Genomic DNA, 6843 nt, shown 5'->3' on the forward strand with positions numbered 1-6843 from the left:
TTTAGCTTGAGGAATTATGCGGATGGCATAATTTAGGTGTCCGAGGAGGGAGAGTAGCTGCCGTTTTGTGCATCGGTCTGCCAGAAGATAATTTGATAAGAGCAGCGTGATGCGCTGAATCTTCTCTGCGGGCAGAGACGCTTGGAAGGCGACTGAGTCCAGGGTGATACCTAAGAACTCGATGGCAGTGCTAGGCCCTGAGGTCTTCTCTTCAGACAGCGGGACGCCAAGATCGGAGAAGACGTTAGTCAGGGTAATGAGCCCGTGACGAGGGGGAGAGGCTGGTGGAGTGACTACGAGAAAGTCGTCGAGAAGATGGATGAGATACGGGAGCCTGTGGTTGTTTAGCAAGTCCAGCATAGGGCTTCTGAGAGAGAGTCAAAGATCTTCGGACTGCTCTTGCATCCGAAGGTGAGACGCACAGAAAAATAATATGCACCTTTCCAGCGAACGCCGAAGAAGCGCCAGAAATCTGGGTGGATTGGCAGGACTTTGAAGGCACTAGTTATGTCTGCTTTGGTGAGCCAAGCGCCGTGCCCTGCCAATCGGATAAGAGTGATGGCGTGATCGATAGTTGCATACTGCATAAAAAAGACCGGGCTAGGCACGACACTGTTGATGCTGGGAATGCAGGACCCGTGTGGGGAGGACAGGTCGATAATAAGCCTCTTTTTTCCGGAGTATTTCCTGGTGGCAACACCTATTGGGCTAATGCGGAACACAGGAAACGGAGGATTGGTGAATGGCCCGATCATGAATCCTTCTTTGACTTCCTTAGCCAGTAAGGAGTCGACGGTGTCTGGTTCCGCAAGGGCGGACTGAAGATTGTGACAGATGTGAGAATTATCTGGGAGTGTGTCTATGCCGGGGTGGAAACCATTTGTGAATCCGTCGATAAGAAAATCAACAAATTCTCTGTCTGGATGATGTTGAAGATTTACCTTGATAGGTGTGCCGAGGTGGCGTGCTAGTCAGCTGTCAGGTTTCTCGGTTGGGAGGTCGGTTGGGTGATGGGGGCAGGTAGTTCTGGCATGAGCACCGCCACAGTAGGAGCAGACGTGGAGGATGCGGCAGTTGGAAGCCCTGCAACCCAGATGATTGAAGTTGTTGCAGACCATGCGGCCTGCCTGGTAGAGAATCGTTCTCCCCCGACTATCGATTCCCCTTGGCACGGGGACGTTCGCTATGGAAACTATCTCTAGAGGCTTAGGAATGATGGAAGGTGGGGGTGCGGCTAATGACAGACGGTTAAATACTGTGGGGTTGGTGACAGTAGAAGAAGGACGTGGTGCGCAGATTGTGCATGCTGTGGCAGGGTGGGAAGGAGCACCGCATAGATCACAGGAAAGAGATGCACGAGCTGCGAAAATGCGACAGTACAGTTCGAAGTCAAGGGCACCCCAGTAAGTGCCCATGTTGAACTGCAGAATGCGGCCGGCGGCTTGGGTAGCCAAGTGAATGTGATAGGTATAGAACCCTATACCTCCGAAGCGTAAGGCCATGTCTAATAGGATGGAGAGATAGTCGTCCAGCTCAACTCTCCTAGAGGGATATGCAGGGTGCCATGGCACTAGTCCGACACCTCACGAGTCCGAAAAAAGAGGCATTGGACAGGGGATCATGTCTATGTTCCCCGGGTTCTATATTCCCCGTTTTTCACTAACCCTAAACCTAACCTCCCCCAGACCCTAACCCAAAACCTAACCTCTCCCACCCCCACGCCTAAACCTAACCTCCCCCAGACCCTAACCCAAAACCTAACCTCTCCCACCCCCACGAACCCAAAACCTAACCTCTCCCACCCCCACGCCTAAACCTAACCTCCCCCAGACCCTAACCCAAAACCATGAGGTGTCGGTCTCGTGAGGTGTCGGACTAGGGGGCAGTCCCCATATGCAGAGCATATGACGTCCCGGTAGAGAGAGAAAGCCAGAGCAAATTCGGCTGGAGTGAGATCCTTTGATCTGGAGGGAAGTGGCTCACGGAGCTGCACAGGACCAAAGATGGTTTGTAGTTCCCTAGTTTGGCCAGAATTTGCGGAAGATGGTTGGATGAGCTGAGCTAAATCAACGTAATTACCGGAAAGTATCTGTTGGCGTAATATGGCGGAGATGGGGGAGGGCGGTGAATTGAGGAACCTGGTTGAGTGGGTGGTACTGCTGTGGCTAGAGTGTAATTGGTGGCACAGGGCAAAAACACATTTGGGTAATGGGGAAGGGAGGGGGGGTTGAGGGGGGGAGGGGAGGGGCAACAAAGGACAGACCAGTTGGGAAAAGAGGAGGGTTGGGCTGATTAGCCGAAGCCGTGTTGGCTGAGACAGTAAAAGTGGGGGCAGTGCCATGTTGCTGTTATTGGCTGAATGCAGAGAAGATGAATGGATGAGGGGATGAAGGGATGCTTGTGTACAGGTGGTTTGTGCAGCCTGCGGGGACTGGGATGTAAGGAATGCTGAGATCAGCTGAGAGAGATGGGAGACAGAGGGAGCATGCACAGGGGGACATACGACCTGTCCCCCTCTAGGGGGAGCTGCAGGCTGCGGCGGCAGGAGATGCTGTGTGACGTCACTCCTGGCGAAGGCGGAAGCCGGAAGCGCTGAGCTTGTTGTTGTCGGAAGCACTGGAGTGGCGTTGGTGCAGGCTAAATATAGCTTAAACAGCGTAGCTTTGTCATCTCCATGGAAGAAAGGGATATTTCTTCCCTTCAAGAAACGTTGGAGTCGGGCGACTGTCCAGTATTGGAAGTTAGACTGCTGTTGTGCGCGAGGAAACCTCTGGGCCTGGGTGGCCTGCGGGCGCAGCGTACGTGTACGGCGTAGTGGGGAGCGGGAGCAGGGACTTGGCTGCCGATGCTGGTGTGGAGGAGAGCCGGGTTGGGGTGGCCTTCGACGAGTGTTACCGTGGCGTTGTTCGCTCGGAGCAGCAGCAGGGGAAGCCTCAGGGCTTGAGGAGATCTTGTTCCTGAAGCGACGAACGCTACCGCGTCGGCGGCGTTGTTCGCTCGAAGCAGCAGCAGGGGAAGCCTCGGGACTTGGAGAGATCGCATGCCCGAAGTTTAGACGCGATGCCGCTGAGGAATAGTCACCACCGAGCGCAAGATGCTCTGCTGAGATCTTTGGCTGTGATCGGACCCGGACTGTGGCGTTGCTGGAGCTGCTTCTGGAGTTTGCTGAACGAAACCCGCATCGAATAGGTCGTCCGAATCGCCGTCGGAGAGTACCGGATTGATCAGCAGCTCGGGATAAAGATCCATGATGGTGAGTAGCCTACTGAACAAAACTGTTAGCTTGCTAGTTGCTATGAGCGTTTGAGTGTTGGTGCATGTACTGTCTGTGTCGAGAGATTGAGACAAACGGTGTGGCAGGTTAACCAGGTATAAGTAACGCTGCCGTGTAATTAGAGGAGTGGTTTAGAGGGATGGTTAGGAAGTTGGGGGAGTGGTTGAGGCGTGGCCCAGCTCCTGAACTTAAGTTAAACGTTAACTTTCATTTGTCTGAAAACTGTAATTCACAAAACATATTTTTATCAAACAATATATATAGGCCTACTCTGGTTAATGTTGCTACTGTAACCTCAAAATCATGACAGTTTGCTCTCAGCCGCTGCTGAGAGCGAGCGGCTCTCAGCGTTTCTCAATACCAAGAATGCGTTCTTGTTCTTGTGTTCTTGGGGAGAACGTTCTTCTTCACACCTTGAATCTAGTTTCCTTTTGTCCTGCTTATAGGCATAACATACTGACCCAAACTTTTGCATCCTGGAAAGGTTAGGCCTTCTTCCAGTTAGCATGAAGTACGGTGTCTGTTTCGTGCGCTTATTAAAGCATCGGTTTCTCACTACGGCTGCTGTCTGCACTGCGTAGGTCCATAGAGTTTTTGATAACTTGTTCTCTATCAGCATGCACCTAGCCATATCAAATAGGGTGCGCCAGTTTCGTTCAGCAGTCCCGTTTTGGTGTGGTGAGTATGGTGCTGAGGTTTCGTGTCTGATTCCATTTTTGCTCAGTAGTGCCTGGTAGTTCTTTCCCATAAATTCAGTACCATTGTCAGACCTGATACATTTTATCTTCCCGTATGGGGCTGTATCGGCAAGAAACTTATCTGTTGCTTGCACAGTGTCACTCTTACTTTTTAGGAAATAAACAGGTAGTATTGTTAATGGTCAGATAGTTGACCTGGTCACTGAATATAAATATCTGGGCACTGTAATTGATAACAGGTTGAAGTTCGATCTAAACACAGAGTCGCTGTGCAAAAAGGGTCAGCAGCGCCTTTTTTGTCTCCGGAAACTTGCCAAATTCCAGGTAGACAAGACCTTGATGAAATTGTTCTACAGTGCTTTCATTGAATCGGTGATCACCTTCTCTATTGCTTGCTGGTATGGCAGCCTCGATATCAAGAATAGGAACTCCCTAGGGAGAATTGTGAAAACGGCTTCTAAAATAGCCGGAATCCATTTTAGGAGCCTAGACCACATTTTCAACTTGCAGTTGCTGAAAAAAGCAAGGGCTATCTGCTCAGACAATGCCCATCCGCTGTGCTCTGAATATGAGCTGCTTCCATCTGGCCTTCGTCTTCGTGCTCCCTTGGCTAAGAAAAATAGATATAGGAATTCCTTTGTGCCTGCTTCGATTCGAGCTTTAAATGCTACTTAAGAGAATAATATAACATCTATACAGTACAGTAACGTAACATCTATTTGATGTTTTTACTTATTTTGTGTTATATACAATAGTTATATTGTAGCATTTACTTTCTGTAATATGTAGCGCTGTGTGGCTAAGTCTCCTTAGACTGCCTTGCATTTGCACTTATCGCATTTGCACTTATCGGCCTCTAATGCACTTTAAACTACACTGGCACTTTTGAACTGAACTGCTACTTTGCACTATGTCGTGGTCTATTGTGTCTTCATTTTGTTTTCATGGTTTTATGGTCTTTTATGGTTTTTATGGTTTTATGGTCTATTTGTGTCTGCACTTTGTGTTTCATGTTTTTATTTCGAGGCTTGTGTGATTTGATGACTGTCTTGTTTTTGCTCTGCTGCAACCCAAAGTGCCCTTCTGGGACATATGAATAAACTTGAACTTGAACTTGAACAAAAACTGCACTGGAATAATCATCAGTGAATGATATCGCAAACTTACACCCGTCTCTGGACTCTGGGTCTATGGGTCATGCTAGATCTGTGTGTACTAGCTCTAGAGCTGCTTTGGCTCTTACATCAGGATCCCTGTTTCTAGTTTGGTTAAACTTTCCTTGAGTGCACACCTCACAATCTGGACCAGGCCGGTCTGTTTTACCCTTGATTTTCATACCATCAGCAACATTCTGTAATTTCTGAATATCGTCATAGTTGCAATGCCCTAGGATTTCATGCCATGTCTGTACGTCATAGCTTTCCTTACACTGATCACCATCACACCCATCATTTACTGTATGTAAATAGTACAGTCTGTTGTACACATGGATGTGGAATTTAGTACCGTCTTTGTGTAGTAGCTGGTCCTTCCCTTCCTTGAAGATCACGGTCGCTCCGCTGGCAGTAGCCGCTTTTACAGAAAAGATGTTCTGCGGATAAGAGGGGAGGTATAACGCCTTTCTCAGCGTCGCGTTGTGACATCGTCCTCCGCTGTCTATCAAGCACACCTCCGCATCTCCTCTGCGCTCAGCGACTCCGTTGCACCTTGTACCATCGGCCAACTCCATGACGTGACCCTCAGGCTGGAATGTCTCGTCGAACCTCTTGAACAATGCTATATCAGTAATGATATGCGAAGTCGCTCCTGCGTCGACCATCAGACCTCTCCTCTGGACATCATGCTCCGGCTGGATCTCAGCATCCCCGTCGTTGTCGCTCACTCGGAATGCGTACTCACTGCTGCTCGGCTCCTCTGAAACTTGTCTTGCTTCATCTCGCCGCTGCTGTTTCCATCTGCAGTTAGCATCTCGGTGTGTGGAGCTTTTACAGTGACTACACCACTGTTTGCGTTGACATTGTCTGGCTTTATGGCCTTTCAAGCCGCATCTGAAACACACAATGTCTGTGCTCTCGCCTCCACGGTCATTGGCACTCGCCGTGGCGGGTCTTGCACTCGGCTGCACTCGTGCCTTCATGACGTTGTCATTAGATGTTGCAGCAGTGCTCATTCTTTCAGTGTCTTCGTAGCTCCGTAATTTAGTTTTAAATTCGGCAAATGTCATTGCGTCATCTCTTTGTGTGACATGGATAGCAAAAGGTTTGTATGATTCTGGTAATCCCTTCAAAATCATTGCTACCAACAGCCCGTCACTCAATGCCTCGCCGGCGTTTCTCAAAGCAGTGATGGCTGTCTCTGCACGTATCACATATTCAGTCACACTCTCACTGCTCGACTTTTGAAGTGAAGTCAGCTCTGTGTATAGACTAATTATGCGTGGTTTTCCTTTACCTGCATAATAGTCTCTCAAAATCTTCAATGCTTTCCGCCCGTTGTCCGCTGCTTCTCGCATGACCAGCGACAAACTTTTATCATCCAGGAACTGGATCAGCTCTGCATATGCTTCAGCGTTCTTCGGTGCGTCTGCCGCTGCTGCTTCGGCACCGGCGGCTGGCTCATTTAAAATAATGTCCTTTAGCCCTTGTAGCCGAAGATGTCCCAAAAACTTTGTCTCCCACAGTTCATAGTTCTTCTCGTCCCCATCGAACACTAGCCTAGACCAGCGGCCACCCGACTCGGAAGCCCACCTAGCCATGTTGCTTGCTAGCTTAACGTTAGCATTAGCTTGCTAACTTCTCACCGGGACACGCGGTTCGTTGCGACCTTCTCGGTGGTAAACGCTGAATACCCTGGGTAACTCTGGGCCCATAA

This window comes from Poromitra crassiceps, assembly GCF_964638095.1.
Source record: "Poromitra crassiceps genome assembly, chromosome: 26".
Lineage (NCBI taxonomy): Eukaryota > Metazoa > Chordata > Actinopteri > Beryciformes > Melamphaidae > Poromitra > Poromitra crassiceps.